We start from the raw sequence: 17,809 nt of genomic DNA, 5'->3' as shown, positions 1-17,809 counted from the left end.
ATGATACCCTTGGAATCTTGCTTTGTTTTGGTGATTAAAGTTTTGCAGGATAGGTGATATACTTTCTCCTCTGGGATTTGATATTACTAATATTAAGAAAATACTGGGGTGGCTGGGTGGCTCTGTCTGTTAAGCGCCTGACTCCTGATCTCAGCGTTCTGAGTTTAAGCCCTGTGGGCTCCAATTAAAAACAACAACAACAATCACCACCACCACCAAAAAAAGTACTTCAGACATAACTGTGAAATAAATTAATGTTTAAAATATTACTAGAGTATTTCAGATCAGCTATCATTAATTACAAATTGTCAGTATTCTCTTTGACCTCAGTCCAATGTCTTAAAAATGTATCATTTTAGATTTTAAAAAGAAATTTCACAAGATCAAGAATACTATAGACTGCTAATAAGTAAAACTTCTCTTCCGTAAGAGTCAATACATATCCTAACCACAGAGGCATGAAGATGATAGGTTTATACTTAATATGTGACTCTTCTTAAAACTCCTGAATAAAATATAAACAGAGATTGATTCATTTTAAGGGAACTCCTCATTCTATAATGAAATCATTTGCCTTGCAATTCTGGGCATGTAGGGATTATCTGTACTTGATTGTTCATATTAAAATAAAGACTCCCAATTACTTCTCCTTAGCATTTACTCAGTCTTCCCCAAAGCAGAGAAAACCCTGTTTCACTCTCAACTCTTTTCTTAAATAAACAAGACATTTTATTTCCAACACTTACTGCCCTAACCATAGTCCATCAGAGGATGCAGATATTATAGGCAGAGCGTTGAGCTCAAAAGGCTTGACAAAATAATCAGTGCTTAGAGCAAATTGCCAAAAAGAACAGGGGAAATAGGCCATTTTAAATCCTTTCTGACTTACTGAAATACCAGTCTGGAATTGCAGCTGGAGTTCATAGAAAGTCCTTGAAAACTCTGCAATTTAACAACCAACACTCTGCTTGTCCATCAGCAATGACCTTCATTATGGAGTAGCATGATTTCAAGCTTGCTACCTTGCAGGTTAAGCTTATTTCAGGCATGGTTGTCTACAAATTAGACCAACAAACAGAAGACATAATGAAAGCCAATTCCCAAAATGGGCTTCAATAGACATAGAAATCCAAGTCCGGCCTTGGAGAAGAGCATGGTGCCGAGTGTTCCAGATCTGTCTCCCACCTCCATCAATTCTCAATAAAGCCATGGGGAAGCCAGTTTGCAGCAGGTGTTCAGGCTCAAGAGTCACTTTGCTGCAGGCTGTTCTTTTCATTTCCTCCTTAAGAGAATCGACACCAGCAGTGAAGGTGAGAGTGACCAATGGCCAAAGGCTCTCAGAAATTTTTTCAACGTATTTTCAACTTCAATTTCCAATAAGAAAATCCTATTGTAATAAATTTACTAGAATCTGAATAAAAAATATGTGCAACTTTTCAAATGATAATGGTAACAGCTAGGCCTTATTAAACCTCTACAATGGGCCAATCATTCTCGCACTCCCTTTTATTCTTTTTGACGTTGCCTACATGTAACACAAACAACACTATTGCGAAGTAAGTATTACCGCTAGCTACTCACCCAAGGGCTCCTTTCCTGCAACTGTCCCTTTTAGTTACAAAATCAAAACTTTAGTCTCTCCCGAACCATCATCAATATTTGATATGTTCCAGGGGTGCCCGGAAGGCTCAGTTAGTTGAGCATCTAATTCTGGATTTTGGCTCAGGTCATGATCTCAGGGTTCTGAGATTGAGCCTCATGATGGGCTCCATGCTCAGCATCAAGTCTTTTTGAGATTCTCCATCTCCTTCTCTGTCTGTGCACCCACCCCACTCATGTGCTCTTTAAATAAATAAATAAAATCTTTAAATATTTTTATAATTTCCTATCAAACAACCAATGGTGTCCAAACTATCCATCAAACATATCAATAACCCCCCAAATTGTCAAAAATCTCAAATCTCTCACAATTTCACATTCCATTCCTGTTACCATCTATTCTTTTTTCCCCCTCTATATAATAAAATACTCCAAAGAGTTGTATCTATGCATCATCTGCCTTTGGTTCCCTTACATTCTCTCTTGCATGGTTTTGATCAGGTTTTCAGCTTACAACTCTACTAATTTACTCTTGTTAAGCCTACTAGCTTACCAACTCGATGGTTAAATCTTGGTTGTCATCTTACCAAATCCTTTTAGCAACTTCTGAATCAGTAAATAGTTCTTATCTTCTAGAATCACTTTCCTGACTTGGGTTTGGGAACACCAGTCTCTCCTGGTTCCCTGGCCCACTTGTTGCTCCCAGCCTCCTACCCTCTTGTCCTTCTCTCTCAACATTAAAGTGCTGCAGGGCTTAGTTTTGAGGATCTCCTCCCCTTTTTCCAAACGTGTGGCTGGAAATGGCACCTATATTATTATGACTGCCACATTCACTCTTCAGTCTGAGTCTAATGCCTAAGTTTCCAATTCCGATCTTTCAATTCTTATTCAATGTGTCTACTGCAATATCCAACACACCACTGTCCCAACTTGCCTTTCTACAACATCACCCATTTGAGGTATTGGTAATGCTATCCTTACAGCAGATGAAGCAAAAACAAAACAAAACAAAACAAAAATTGGAAAAAATCTTTTTTTGTTCCTTTCACATACTACCCACAGTCTATAAGCAATATTACTGGCTTTATCCTACAACCATGCGCTGTCTCCAAAATCTGACCATTTCTCACCACCTCTATTGTTTGTTTTTTTTTTTTTAAGATTTTATTTATTTATTTGGCACACAGAGAGAGATCACAAGTAGGCAGAGAGGCAGGCAGAGAGAGAGAGGAGGAAGCTGGCTTCCTGCTGAGCAGAGAGCCCCATGCGGGGCTCGATCCCAGGACCTTGAGATCATGACCTGAGCCGAAGGCAGCGGCTTAACCCACTGAGCCACCCAGGTGCCCCTCACCACCTCTATTTTTAATAGACACATGCATACAAACCACCATTGTATCTTATCTGCGTGAATACAGTCACCTCTTACTTGGCTTCATTGCCCCCACTATTTTTTCTCCCATTCCGTTAATTCTCCACTTGTCATCCTAGGTGATACTTCTAAAATACATGCTAGTGATCATTTCTTTCTCCCTATTCAAAACCGACTACCAGCTCCTCAACTTGCTAGAAATAACACCCAACATCTTTACATGGTCTACAAGGTCCATGCCATAACACATTGCCTGCAATTCATTTCCTCCTACCATATTTGGGTTACGTAGACAGAGTCCTCTAACTGAAACTGAGCACAGCTTCTAGAGAGGGTCAGATTGCTTTGTCTAATACAGTTGGAGAAGTTGTTTTGGAGTTGCAAGGAGACTCCATTGTATATTTCCTAAGAAACAGAAGAAGCAATATCTCCCAGAGACACAAAGGTGAAAGTGGCTAGTCATGAACACAAAAGTTCAGAGTTTAGGAAGATAGAAGGTATAAGTATGTGGAGGAATGGATATGTTTAATACTTAATTTTAAATTGTATCACTCAACTATCTGGGTATAGATTTTAAAAATCTTCACAAATATTTAGCATATAAAACAAAATGCCTATATATGGGTGGTTTATAAGGAATGCAAGAGGGAAAATATATGCCGCAGTATCTGGGTTAAGTTCAGAAAAGACATGCTGTGTCTCCACCAGTGAGCTATTCTCTATCAGCGAACAAACAAAGCAGAGAGCTCAGACCTAAGTAATTAGAAAAATGCAATTTCCACCTCTCCCCCAGTACTCCAGAGATATTGGGAAGGTCACTCAGTTCCCACTATCCACAAATGAGATTGGCTTTGTATCCATTTCTCTTCAAGTTATTGACCTAGTATCATTACCATCATCATTAGCACGGTCACATAATGGTACTCATAATGGAAGTCATGGTGACTTCTGGTGTCCAGAGTTTGTAACTGTAGTTTTCTGTTTTGTTAATACTACATCCAAAAGATTCTAGAAGTTTAAAGTGAGTTTATGATAAAGACAACACAGTGATGCTAAATGTTAGCAAAAAAAGTTTGATGGCTGGTGATTCCATTATAAGTGATTATCTTACCTTCATGTAAAAATTTATTTTTTTCACTTTCAAGCATTTCCCTGTCAAATGACTCTAAGATTTTAAGCTGTGATATGATTTAAAATCATAAATATATAAAAACAAAAAAGTGAGTTTATGTCTGTAAGTGCTACTCTGAAGCATTTATAAATAGCATTTTCTAAGAAACATATTACAGCTATCTCTACTCCTTTTTTCTAAGCAGAGAAATCAGGGAGAAGGGGAGAGTAAGTGATTAGTCCAAGGCCACTGGACTGCAGGCCTGGGATGTCAACCCAAACATCATTGTTCTATCAACAATACCTTGACCTCAAAATTTCTAGGAAATGAGTATCATCACCAGTTAAGGCTAAAACAGGAACTGCTTGATTCTCTATTCTTATTTGAGCTTTGGATTGGACAAATGTCTTTGCATTTAGAGGTACACTTCTGATAGGCATTCTTGCTCATTCCCTACCCCCCTTTTCAGGACCAAATGCTTCTAAAATTATATTTTTAGTTGCCTTCCTAGGCAAAAATGTGATGACTTCTGAAGTTCTGCATTGTCTCGTCTGAATAGCACATTAGTTACAATGTCTATGAGGCAGCCACAAATGGATACTGTTCTGCATGCCTTGGACACCGTTGCCTTTTCTGAGGATTCCTGAACATAGTAATCATCTCCAAAAATGAAACTAGAGGTCAAATCATCAGACCCTGTGCTTATTTGGAGAGTCATAAGAAAAGATACATGATTACCTCTGAATGACTGTAGCCATCAATCAGGTTTTTTAAGTGGGAAGGTGCAATTAGCCATAAAGAGCATCATTAATTCAAATGTGTCACAAGAAAGCAAGAAAGTGACCTCTGAACCAGAATGCATGTGAGGAATCCCATATGAAACGGATGCACTTAAAACTGCATTATTTTAATGGAGTCAATGGACCTCGCTATGGAAATATAAAAGATAATTGTTTTTATTCTACACAGACAAGAAGGCGCGGACTGAACAGGTCCCTCAAGAATGCAGCAGAGCCTCCTCACCCAGCCCTCTTCGCCTCACCCCACCACATCTGAGCATGAAGATTATTTGCTGGCTTCGAAAGGCGTGTGTATTTGAGGAGCCCTTTCTGCCCACTGAGCTTCTGGACCTCTCTTCAGCACATCCCACGGGATAAGAAGAGTGATCTTGGTTTCAACTCATCTTATTATCTAACTATTGTAGGGAGAACGGCCTAAAATAATAATTGCCAAAGGGTTTTAAACCATTGTGATTCTCAATGTTTTTCCCAGAAATAAAGTTGCACTTAATAGGCCTATGAAGAACAAAAAAAAAAGCAATAGACAAAGTGTGTTTTCACACACACAAGCACGCACACACACACCATAGCGTGTGTGTTCATAATTTTACACTATTTATTCTAAAGCTGAGGCACACAAAAGTAACTGTAGAACATGTCATTATAATTCAGCCAAGCTACTAGCTACTACTCAGTGGTAATTATGCATAAAAACCAAAGGGTATTATTTATGGCTGCTCTGGGATAGATGTATTTATTCTGTACAGTCAGGGTCTCCCCATGGGCAGCTGTTTCATCAGTGTTCATTGAATTTAAAAGGCACTCTCCAGATTTATTTCAGGTGGGGGCCTCCAAACCCAAGGGCCACCTTGATTGAACAGGTCTCAATGGTCGCTTGTCTCGTCCCCTGAGAAGCTGCTGGCTTTGAGCTTGATTAGGCTCTGATTGATGTGTGCACCTTAAATCAGCTCCCAGGAAGTCCATGAAGAATGAAATGCCACAAAGCTGCATGAGCTCCAATAAATACACACAGTGAAATCAGCTCTGGTGGAGACTCATCTCAGAGGCCCGGTACACATGGATGTTGACCAGTGGGTCAGACCATCCTCGCAGCTGGTTTCTAAATATGCAGTTGGAACGTTATCACAAAGTTAGGGACTGGCTCAGGAGTTAGCAGCACTTGGTATGGCTGACCCTGAATGATATGAGAGACAGCAATGCCTGTCCATCTACTGCTCCCAATATGGCTGTAACTCCCAGGCCCTTCGTTTTCTAGTGAGAGTTGCATCTTACAGAAAGTTACTATTGATTGAGTAGCGATTTGGGGCCAAGCAGTGAGCTGTGTTTTATATGAAACACCACTGAATTCTCACCATGATATGAAAAAACAAATAGGGATTATCACCAGCATTGTTGCAATGAGGAAAATAAAATGAAATAATTTGTCCAAGGTCATGTAACTAGCTATTGGCACAGGAAGCAAATGAATGCAGGTGAGTCTGCCCCAAAGTTTGTGCTCTTACCTGCTGCGTTATATATCCCTTCCCTGCTTATCCTTTGGGTTACTGTTTTGTTCTTTCTTCTTTGGTTTTCATATTCTGATATGGTTTCTTGTCATTTTTTCCCCTTTCCCTTTGACCTATTGCTGATTTTCTCCACCCACTTCTTCCATTAAATATTCTCCTTGAACCAGAGGTCTCAAAAAATAGCTAGGTTAGGTGCTTATTATAGTGATAATATGTTGGAACAAAAGATAAAATCCCTTTTCACCAATGAGTGGTTTGGCTGCTAAATTACATGTTTTCCCTTTCGAATACAAAATGCTCACACCTCGTGTCTCAGAGCATCAGAATCAAACAAGGCATGAGAGAAAAGTCACTGCTGATGTTGGGGCACTTTTTTTCACCAGTTGTGCAAGATATAAAGAAAGATATCCCTAAGAAAATTTGAAATGCAATAACTATTTAGCAGTCCATGAAGAAAATCTTAAAGATGTGACCTACAAAGTGCTATTGACCTGATTGTATTAGTCACTTTATTGTTCAGCCTATAAGTGCAAGCAGATTAGGAAGAGAAATATTTTATAGAAAGCTGTCAAATGCAACTTACACATCCAGAAGCAAGTAAGTGGGAAATTACTTATCAAGGGAATTATGATTGGCACCTTTCTTATAAAAAAAAACAAACACACAAAAAACAAAACTAAGCTTATAGATGAAGGGAGATTAAAAATGTAGCACAGGGGGCGTCTGGGTGGCTCAAGTGGGTTAAAGCCTCTGCCTTCGGCTCAAGTCATGATTTCAGGGTCCTGGAATCGAGTCCTGCATCAGGCTCTCTGGTCAGCAGGGAGCCTGCTTCTCCTCTCTCTGTGCCTGCTTCTCTGCCTACTTGCGATCTCTGTCAAATAAATAAATAAAATCTTAAAAAAAAAAAAAAAAAAAGAATGTAGCACAGATCACAAACCTTGTACTGACTTTCTTAACTTACGCACATCGCTCAGCCTGCCCAGAGCTATGCTTTGCCTTCACACACATCCAGATAATTCTGCTGCATCCTCAGGGTCAGAGCTGATGCAGCTGTGAAAGAAGCAGCACCCTTTATCATATTTCTAATTTATTCCAGGACCACCCTGTTGGCAAAATGGGACTTTTATCTGGGGTGGGGGTGTTAGTCAATATATAACTTCTTAACAATGAATGATTACACTGTCAGGCTCCAAACCAATGGACAATATGGACATTGGAGAGACCCCAAGGGTACCAGAATTTTGACAGGCATATTAAAGCAGAGATAATAACCATATTTGCCTATTGTGACAAGATGGCAAGAGAGATTATAGAAGATCCAACTTTGGAACAGTATGATGTATGCCAGGGGAAAAAAATGTTAGAGAATAAAATATGTACTTTCATTCAGTCAATCTGTAGAGAATATCTAAATTGGCAAGACTCCATTTTCTCATGTGCTTTTGAGGTTTGCAAAATCATGAACTCCTGAATTAAGTGCCCATGTTTTCTTTGTGCAAACCTTTCAAGTATGCAATGCAATAACTCATATATTAACTGATATGTGTTGAATAACATTTTCCAAAGGAAAACACACGGCTTGATGTGAGCCCATGCCTGTAGGGACTCTGTGGGCTGCCAAGGAAAGAACATTACCAAGGGATCTTATCAAAAAAAGAAGCAGTGGAACAAGTAACAGTAAAGAGAGAATTAACCCCTTCTAAACGTGAACTAAAAATATACCATCCGGTATAGTGATTAAGAAAAAAGAACTTCCGAGTCAAACTTCCGGTTTCAAACACAGGCTCTTCTTATTACTAGCTTTGTGATCTCAGGCAAATTTCTTCATCTCTCTGAGCTTGTGCCCTTGGCTGTATCTTAAAGACACAAATAGTTCTTGCCTCTTAAAGTTGTTGGGAGGATTAAGAATCCTCTATTACATTAGTGTTAAATATCTTGCCTGGCAAATATACATGCTTAATATCACTGTTTTATTTCTGCTGTTGATACTTCCAGCCTCCTTCTACCTAAATGTTACACAATCGAAAGTCAAGTCATTTTCTAATTTACTTCTAGCTTTAAAATCAAAACAAACTTATCCTCTCTTTTCATCTTCATTTAAGTAATTGAAACCTAATTTTCAGAAAGGTGATTTAGAATCCCACATCAAAATGCTTAGCATACTGTGAACAGTAGTTAGAAGACAAAGTCCTGATACTAGCAAAGATCAACTCAGGCATTTTATTTGCATGTATAACACCCAGACTTTAGCTTGCAGGTCTAGTAGTGACCCTTTTCTTTTAATTTTCAAGCTAGTGAAGCTCAAGATTTGGGTATTTCCGTATGCACAAAGGTAAATCAAGGTATCTATTCAACGCTCAAGAATGAGAACGACAAATACATTCTTAATTTTCAACTCCTCTTGAGCATTGATAAATATTTGGACCAGGAAAAAAGTAAATGTCACATCATCTTCATCCTGGGCTCTCAATACTTGGCTGCTCAAGCCAATCACCTTGGGACTTTTGAAAAAAATATAGATTCCATAACTAGACTGCCTTTTGTTATACAAGTGTATCACCCCTGAAGGAGTAGTAGGAGAAATAGTAATGGCGACGGTGGTTTCAACAGTAAGAACTAACTTGGTGGTTTCAACATTACGTGCTTTCTGCATGCCATGCATTCTTCTAAAAGCTTTATATGCACTTGCGCAGATCATCTTCACCACAGTGTATGAGGTCAGCTTATCACAACCAGAAAGGTAAGTCTTGCCAATCAATACAGTAGGAAGTGACCCAGTAGCTCCAAATCTTTGGTGTAGAAGATAAACTATGGGACATTCTAACATGTATTGTATTCATAGACAAAACAATCCTGTTAATCTTTTTTTTTTAAGATGGATGTTATTTTTCACACATCTCTAAAATTAGTAAGCATATTCCCATCAATGGTATCATAAAATTATAATTGGCATTTTCTTTTCCCGGAGGTAACAAAAGTAGCAGTGCATCTTAAAATGATGGTGTCTTACTTTATTTAAAATATAGTATTAACTGAGTAACATTCTGAAATTTCAAATCAATAACATGTTCTACAAACATTTAAGAAGCAGCAAAGTATTTCTGTGCAGGGTGTTATTTAGTCTGTCCACACATAGGATTTGGTGGTGTACGAGTCCAAAAAGTTTCACCATAACTCTGAGCACCCAGAGTTCACAAAATACTGAGAACCATTTATTTAGTAGTTATTTCACCAGACTTTAAGGAATAGGATTCTATGCCCATGGTGGCCAATAGTAAGTACTGTTGCCCTGAAACAGTCACTCCCATCTTTGTGTTTGTTTGGGGAACATTTAAATGTCATTTCTTAAATCTATGATTTCATGTCCTTTTCTTCTTAAAATTTGCTTGAAGTAGAATTTATGAGCCTAAGGATGACGAGAGGTGAAATCACCTTCCAGAACACCCAACAGTCATCACAGCCAGTATTGTCTTCACCTAAATTATTAAAGAGAATATGTCCTGAGTGACTTCATGTTAAAACAAACAAAAAGAACCACCAACAAAAAAACTTTCAATACATTAATAAGACCACTAAAAATATTGGTACCTGAATACAGAAAAGGTATTGCAAAGTTTATTTTGTCTTTCTAAAATATGTATTTAAATACAGAATTGGAAACAAATTTGTCATAATCCTCTTAAGTATAAATGAATGCAAACTTGTAAATAATTTGTATTTTCTAATAGCCATTGTGAATGAATTAGCTGAAGGAAACTCAGCTTTGGGGATGTGTTTTATAGAAACTAGTTAAGGAGCAACACTAAATCACCATTTTCTCAATGACTTTTGAATGGAATAATTCCTTTATAGAACCACTAAGAACTGGAGGGTGATAAACACATATTTATATATACGGACAGAGAGAAACACATACACACTTTATTTTTAATTCAAGAGCAAACCATCTCAAAGTCCAAATCTTAAACACACACACACACACATACACACAAACACACACACACACTAGTAACAACTCTGAAGTTCAGAGAAGCCAGGGGACCTGAAATATACATATAAATAAATATAAATATAAATACATATACATATATATTTATAGTTTTTTTGGAGGAGACCCAAGTGAAATTTCAAGATCCTAAAATATCAAATTCAAGTTGCTGTTAAAAAACTCGTAAATGTGAGTAGTAGCTGTCAATTAGCAGAGGTGCCACTATTCCAGTTACGAAAAAGGAAGCTATAAAGCAAAACCGTTGTTGCTTAGTATTTAAGAGCCTTAGATCCAAAATCTGGCTCTATCCTCTACTAGTTGCATGTTTTTGGGAAAGTTACTTAACCTCTCTAAGCTATCTACGAAATGTGGGTAACATCACTTGCTCACAGTGTTGTTAGGAGAATGTGCTCACCAGTATACCTAACATAAAGGAGCCATTATTACTCACTGCCATTCCTGTAATGCTTCAGGAACTGGAGTTTCCTGAGGCTCTAAATGTACAGAAATATTTCCAGGACAGCAAGGATCACCTCCCTATGGAACTCAATGATGATTAGCAAAACTTAGGCTTAACTGATGGTAATTCTAGGCCCTACCCCTTGACCTTTGTACCATACTGGTAACAGACATGGAGGTGTGAAGACAAGCCTTTGGGGAAGAATATTTAGACAAACGGCAATCTCAGTACACAGCTGAGTTCCTGTTTCATTATCGTCAACTAACCTCAGCGGATGGAGATCCTTTCCTTCAGAAGAGAGATTTTAAGACAAACAGGACAAAACGTAAACACACCACTCATTTTTTCCCCTCTACTTTCTAAACTTAAAAACTTTCTCTGCTTTTTAAACTAAAAGACCCATTCTCCTCCAAATCTACAGTTTCTGAATCTTTGTATATCAAATCCTAAATTCCATTATTAAAGGAATTTACTCCAACATTAAAGGAGTAAAAGAGTATTCCAAATTTACTGTTCAATACGTAAAATGAACCATACATACACACGAAGGCCTTATACCTAATTTTCAGTGCACTTTTTTTTTTCTTTTTTTTAAGTAGGCTCCACACCCTGGGTCCTTGAACTCAGGACCATAAGATCAAGACTCGAGCTGAGATCATGAAGAGCCAGACACTTAACCAACTGAGCCATCTAAGTATCCCTGTTCACAGTATTTTAAAGAACAACAGATCCATAATAAAATAAGTCTGCATTCTTTAAGTAAAATATCAAAGTTATTTCATTTGGCTGAAATTATATTACTACTATGCTAATAAAATGTCATTATGTTCGTTAACAATCTGTTGGACACTAATGTGTTATTTGATAAAAGAACAGTAAAATTAAGCTGTTTCTACCTAATAGAAGCAGTTATTCTAAAAAACAAACACTTGGAAGTCATGGGGCTTATTAGAGAGAAAATATGGTTAAGCATTGCTATATGAGTTTTCAGAACATTAATTTTTAAAATTTCAGGCCATATTTCATACAGTACACTACCTCAACTTAAATTATTAAAAAATCAGCTTTATTTTAATTGGCTTATTAAGTGGTCTAAAATATTTAGCTTAACTAATGATAAGAATAGTTACATATCTGAAAAGAGTTTAATTTTTTTTTCCTTTGTGCTTTCTTAATAGTCTGTTGACTTTATCTGTGGTTCAGAATCTATTGTTAAAACAAAAAGAATGCAGCTCAAAACTACTATTGCAAATTCCATTCCCTCCATGGAAAAGAGTTACTTCACACGGTGTTATTAAAAGTTTTTTAAAAAAGGGGGGGAGGGGGTCATTCCTAAATGCTCATCACCGGTGAGGTATGGAAAAGGCCAAGCAAGATTAGTGAGTCTCCAGGGAAACACAGATCAGTCTTTTTTGATTAATATTCTGGAACTTACCAACATTGTTCGACCAGGAGGAAAAAAAAAAGCAGCATTTAGTTTTTAAGGCAGGGATCTCGGTAACAAATTTTTTAGTACAACTCTCCTCCATTATCAAGGAGTCATTTCTGGATCCAGAGGATAAGTCTCAGAACTGTAGTCCATGAATAGGGCATAAGCGGCATCAATATCAAACTACCTTCTCCATCAGAAAACTGGACATTACTCTCCACTAGTTCTCTCCTCTCACTTCCGATATTAAATTAATCATCAGGGGCGCCTGGGTGGCTCAGTGGGTTAGGCCACTGCCTTCGGCTCAGGTCATGATCTCGGGGTCCTGGGATCAAGCCCCACATCAGGCTCTCTTAGCGGGGAGCCTGCTTTGCCCTCTCTCTCTGCCTTCTTGTGATCTCTCTCTGTCAAATAAATGAATTAAATTATTAGAAAAAAAAAAAAAAAAAAAAAAAAAATAAATTAATCATCACTCTTTCTTGAATCTTCCTTTCAAGTGTCAGTCCCGTTTTTGCATTTCTTTCCATTCCTACCACCTCTGCCATAGCTGATGCTATGGCCATTCCGTTTATGTATAGCGACCTAAGTGGTCTCTGAACATCTAGACAGGCTCATGCTTCAAACCATTTTCTACTCAGCAGTCAGAATGACTTTTTTTAAAAATGCAAATGTGGTTTAGCTACTGCCCCTCTCCCCCAAGCCTAGAATGTTCAATGGTGCCCATCAACCTGCTCAATGTTTCTACCTGATCCTAATACCTTGTGCATCTACTTAATCTTTATCAGAATGTCAGTTAATTTAGTACATGCACATGATCGTTTTAATAAATGCCTTCTTAGTGCTTTAACTGTTACACCAGATCATCTGATTTCAAAGGCTGTCTGAACTGTATGCAAGTGTTTGTTGTTGTTTTTTTTTTAATCCAAGGATTTGTTTAACTCCTGTAAAACTCAGTTTTCTCATTACAGAACAAGGAGAGTAAGTCCTAATACATAAGTGATTACTGAAATTAAATATCATAGATTTGGAAAAATTCTTAGTGCCTGATACATGGAAAATTGTTAATAAATATTAGCTATCTAATATGAGGATATAAGTTGTGTAGGCACATTTGATTTTCTGCTCGCATCAATGAACAGGTCAGTGAAATGACTTATTTATAGATAGCTCTATTCAGTTGTCAGAAGGGTTCAGTTGCCAAGAATAGAATTCATGCTAGCCAGTTTAAGCAGAAGTAAGTTATTACAGGGTGATAAAAGGCTTATGGGATCATTGGAAAGGTACAAAACAGAGACAGGCTCGGGGCACCTGGGTGGCTCAGTGGGTTAAGCCTCTGCCTTTGGCTCAGGTCATGATCTCAGGGTCCTGGGATCAAGCCCCGCATCAAGCTCTCTGCTCAGTGGGGAGCCTGCTTCCCCCTCTCTCTCTACCTGCTGCTCTGCCTATTTGTGATTTCTCTCCTTCTGTCAAATAAATAAATAAAATCTTAAAAAAAAAAGAAGAGAGAGAGAGACACGCTCATGCTTTAAGGAATTATTCCTAAAGCTAGAACACAGCATCTAGACTCTAAGGAAGTTTCTGAATCCCTAATCATCAAGATGCTGCTTGTGAAATTAGGAAGTTCCTAGGACAGCTGCTCACTCCCAAACCACACCATCACTGCCATCATTGCATGCCGCTGATGTTGAGAGGATCCCGCAATCCTCCAACAGCCACAGCCAGAGAAGCTGCCAAAATTCAGCAAAGTGCAGCTGCTAATGTGGACCCATTTCAGCCCACATCCACGACCTGAACCCTCTATGCCTACCGAGCCACTGATCCAACGACGGGACCGAGGTCTCCCTCTTGCCTTACAAACCTCACAGCTAAAATCTAAATCACAGGGGCACCTGGGTGGCTCAGTGGCTTAAAGCCTCTGCCTTCGGCTCAGGTCATGATCCCAGGGTCCTGGAATTGAGCCCCACATTGGGCTCTCTGATCCGTGGGGAGCCTGCTTCCTCCTCTCTCTCTGCCTGCCTCTCTGCCTAGTTGTGATTTCTCTCTGCCAAATAAATAAAATATTTTAAAAAAATCTAAATCACATCCAGGAATATAAAGAGAATGGTATAAAATCAGATATCCCAAAGGAGAACTGGGGATTTTTTTATTAGAGAAGTGAGTAAGTGCATTTGAGTGGTAAAGGGATCCATTGGTGAATCCATATAGAAGTCAAAGGCCTGGGCATGTAGCTAAATGCTGCGTGGTCTCCAATAATAATTCTTTCTTTCTATAGTAATGAAACCTTCATTTTTTTTTTTAAGTGGGATACATGGCTTTCTGGAAGAAAACAAAAACAAAAACAAACAAACAAAAACCACCTCACCCTGTCTTTTTAGCTACGATCCAATGTGATGCATGTGATCATGAATCTAAGATCAGAGTATAATATAAGAAAAATGAATGTGCAGCTTTTAGGCAATATTCTTAAACTGAAGGGATTTATACTCCTTTCCTGCTGGCAAGAATGTGTGTGAAGTAATAAGCCATCTCCAACCATGTGTGGATGGCAGCATTCTAGGAAAAGATGGAACAAAATAGGCAGAACCTGGGTCTCTAACATCACTAACTCTAGCCTGCCTGGCTAAACCACTACATGAGATCAAACAAAGACTTCTATTAAGTTACTGTTATTTGGAATTTGTAGTGCAACAGCTCAACATTTACCCTCCCTAATAAGGTTGACGGTATACCTGTAGCGCTATAGTAGAAGTACTTCAAAAGACTCAGGATATTTCAGACATCCATATGGTTCACCTATACCAAAATCTTTGCCTCTTTCTTTAACATTCTGGTTTGCTAACAGATTTGTCTCTAAACTGACTACATTTCCGACTTCTGATTGGAAGTGTCTGGGAGCTTGTGAAACAACTTCTTTTGAAGCTATGTCTGTTCCCTCACATACCAGTTGTGAATTCCTAGCATTGACTTTCCACACTATTGAACTCCACCCCTCTTTTATCTTGCTTAGTAACTGGATAGCGTTTGAAGTCATTATTGGTCCTTCCATGTGCCATCGTCTCCACCTATTACCGGTGTTCCCTTGTGTTAGGAAGGAGCTCTACAGGAATAACTGAAGGAGAAGACAGAACAAGCCATAAGTAATCTTATGCGATAGGTAAATTTGTCTAATTCTAATAGCAAACTCATTGGGACTTCAATAATTATGCCTTTATAACGTATAACACAGACTGTAAGTAAGAAAGATAGTAATCTGGCTTCTACATTCTGCCTTTGCCTTATTTCTCAACTGACTCTGATACAGGTTAGAGGGAGAAAAGAGAATTATTTAATCATTCAAAGGCGCTAATAACCTTCTCCTCTCTTGTATCTCTATCCTACCTTGCTTTTCTATCTCACACCCACTCCACTTCAGGCCACCCACCTCTACACCTATCCTCCTTTTTAATGCCCTGGAGGTTTGCCATTACATGCCAAATGCATTGCCTAGAGCTTCTGGGTCTGGCAGGGGATTGGCAGGGTGGGGATGGCATGCTTGGAAAGTGTGGTGATCCCTGAACCAAGGTGTGTGGGGATCCCCAAGACCATCCCTAGTTCTGATGATTTGCTACGAGGACTTATGGGACTCAGCGTATAGTCATACTCACGGCTGTAATTTATTACAGGGAAAGGGTACAGAGCAAAATCAGCAAAGGGGAAAGATGCATAGGACCAAGTCCAAGGGGAATGGGGGACAATTTCCCAGTGTCCTCTTCTAGGGGACTCACACAGTATATGTGCTTCAATCCTCTAGCAATAAATTCTGACAATGCTTGTGAATTGCCATCCACCAGGGAAGCTCATTACAGCCTCAGGGTTCAGGGTTTTTATTGGGGGCTGATCACTTAGGCACCTTCTACTAAAATTCCAGACTCTAAGAAAGCAGGTGTTCAGCATAATCCACATTATTTGTACAAACAGTTTTAGCACAGTGACACACTCTTCACCATTCTGAGAATGGTGGAAATTCTCCTGAAATCTAAGTTTAGGTGATAGGGAAGGGTTAACTTCACAAGTAAGACTTTCTGAAGATAATTCTCAATTCTGTTAACTCTTCTTTGCACACAGAAGTTCAGTAGTCTAGAGAGACACTTTTATTTTATTTTTTTTAGAGAGATACCTTTAAAAGTCCTTGATCATAATTATTTAATGACCATTTAATGGCCTTAGGACTGTGTTAGGCATGCCTAGCAAAACGAAGAAATTGAGAGACATCATTTCATTATCTGAAAGGAAAAAGTTGATCACATAAGAAGCAGAAGACCATAGAAAGAAACAATTATTTATATACTGAATTTACCTTCATTACCCCCATAATCTGATTATAATTACATTTACTTCATCAATTATTGAAAATCTCCATGAATTTAAATTGCTATGCCTTTATGCATCTTATTATGTTCCTGGAAACTCATAGGATACTATCTTTAATTTTTTCCTTTATATAGCTTCCATGAGGAAGTAATGCATTCTCTTAAAAAAAAAAAAATGAGTTTTCATTTGCAATCCATTCCCATAAGCTAACTAGTTGCATGATCCAGGATAAGAATAACAACTACTTATTCATTATTGTGTGTGCCTTAGAAATATTATTTATTTTCATTTCTAGAGAAACCCCTATGTGATATATAGTCTATTTTTCTGTCAATAAAAATAAATAAAATAGAGGACCAGAGAAGTAATTTGGCCAAGCTCACCCAGCAAGTAAATATCAAAGCAATGAGTTGACTCAGGTCTGAGTCTAAAGCAAATTGTTAAATAATTCTGATTTTTCATCATTTAAAAGCAGAGCAATGATGCCTATTTCTTGTGGGGTTTTTGGTAAAAATTAAAGGAGAGCATGTGTAAAGTGCTGAATGTGATGCTCTGACATATATTATGCCATCAGTAAACAATGGTAATTATCACTGGTCTGCTCCATAGTCACTGAAAACACCTATTACTAAAACCAATTTCCTCATAAATAACCACCAGGTGACCTCTTCAGGAGGGTGAAGAGTTTACAGGGGGTTGAGGCATTAAGATTATCTTCACATTTAAAATTTGGTTCAAATGAGTAATGTATGGAATTGTTAAATCACTATATTGTACACCTGAAAGGAATATAACACTGTGTGTTAACTATACTGAAAGAAAGAAAGAAAGAGAAAAAGAAGAAAGAAAAGGAGGGAGGAAGGAAGAAAGAGAAAAAAGGAAATTTGGCTCAAGAACCATGCCCCCAAGTCGATAATTTGAGGAGGAAAAGAAAAAAAAATTAAATAGTAACTTTGAAGAGGGCACTGGTAATTTATTCCTCATTTTCCCCAAAGTCTAAAAAAATTAATAATTTAAATAGGTCAAAGGAAAATGAGAAAGAAGAAAAACAAGTGTAACTACTGCTCAGTCCTGAAAGAGACAGTCTGCCAAATGGAGACCATCTCAACACTACTGAGCATTTGTTTGAGGGTTTCGTTAGCACATTACATTTCCAGGTAATAAACCAACTTCTTTTTATCTCTTTTGGTTTTTTAAA

At 38.1% G+C, this 17,809-nt stretch overlaps 1 protein-coding gene across 4 annotated transcripts in view; it reads right to left on the bottom strand.

Annotated features, from left to right (window-relative positions):
* Window positions 1-17,809, bottom strand: part of LRRC4C (leucine rich repeat containing 4C) — a 1,220,402-nt gene that overhangs the window by 851,609 nt on the left and 350,984 nt on the right. The window lies entirely within an intron of this gene.

The sequence above is a fragment of the Meles meles genome, chromosome 8 (assembly GCF_922984935.1).
Source record: "Meles meles chromosome 8, mMelMel3.1 paternal haplotype, whole genome shotgun sequence".
Lineage (NCBI taxonomy): Eukaryota > Metazoa > Chordata > Mammalia > Carnivora > Mustelidae > Meles > Meles meles.
Note: the sequence above shows the minus strand (reverse complement) of the source record. Positions and strands in the feature narration are given on the sequence as shown.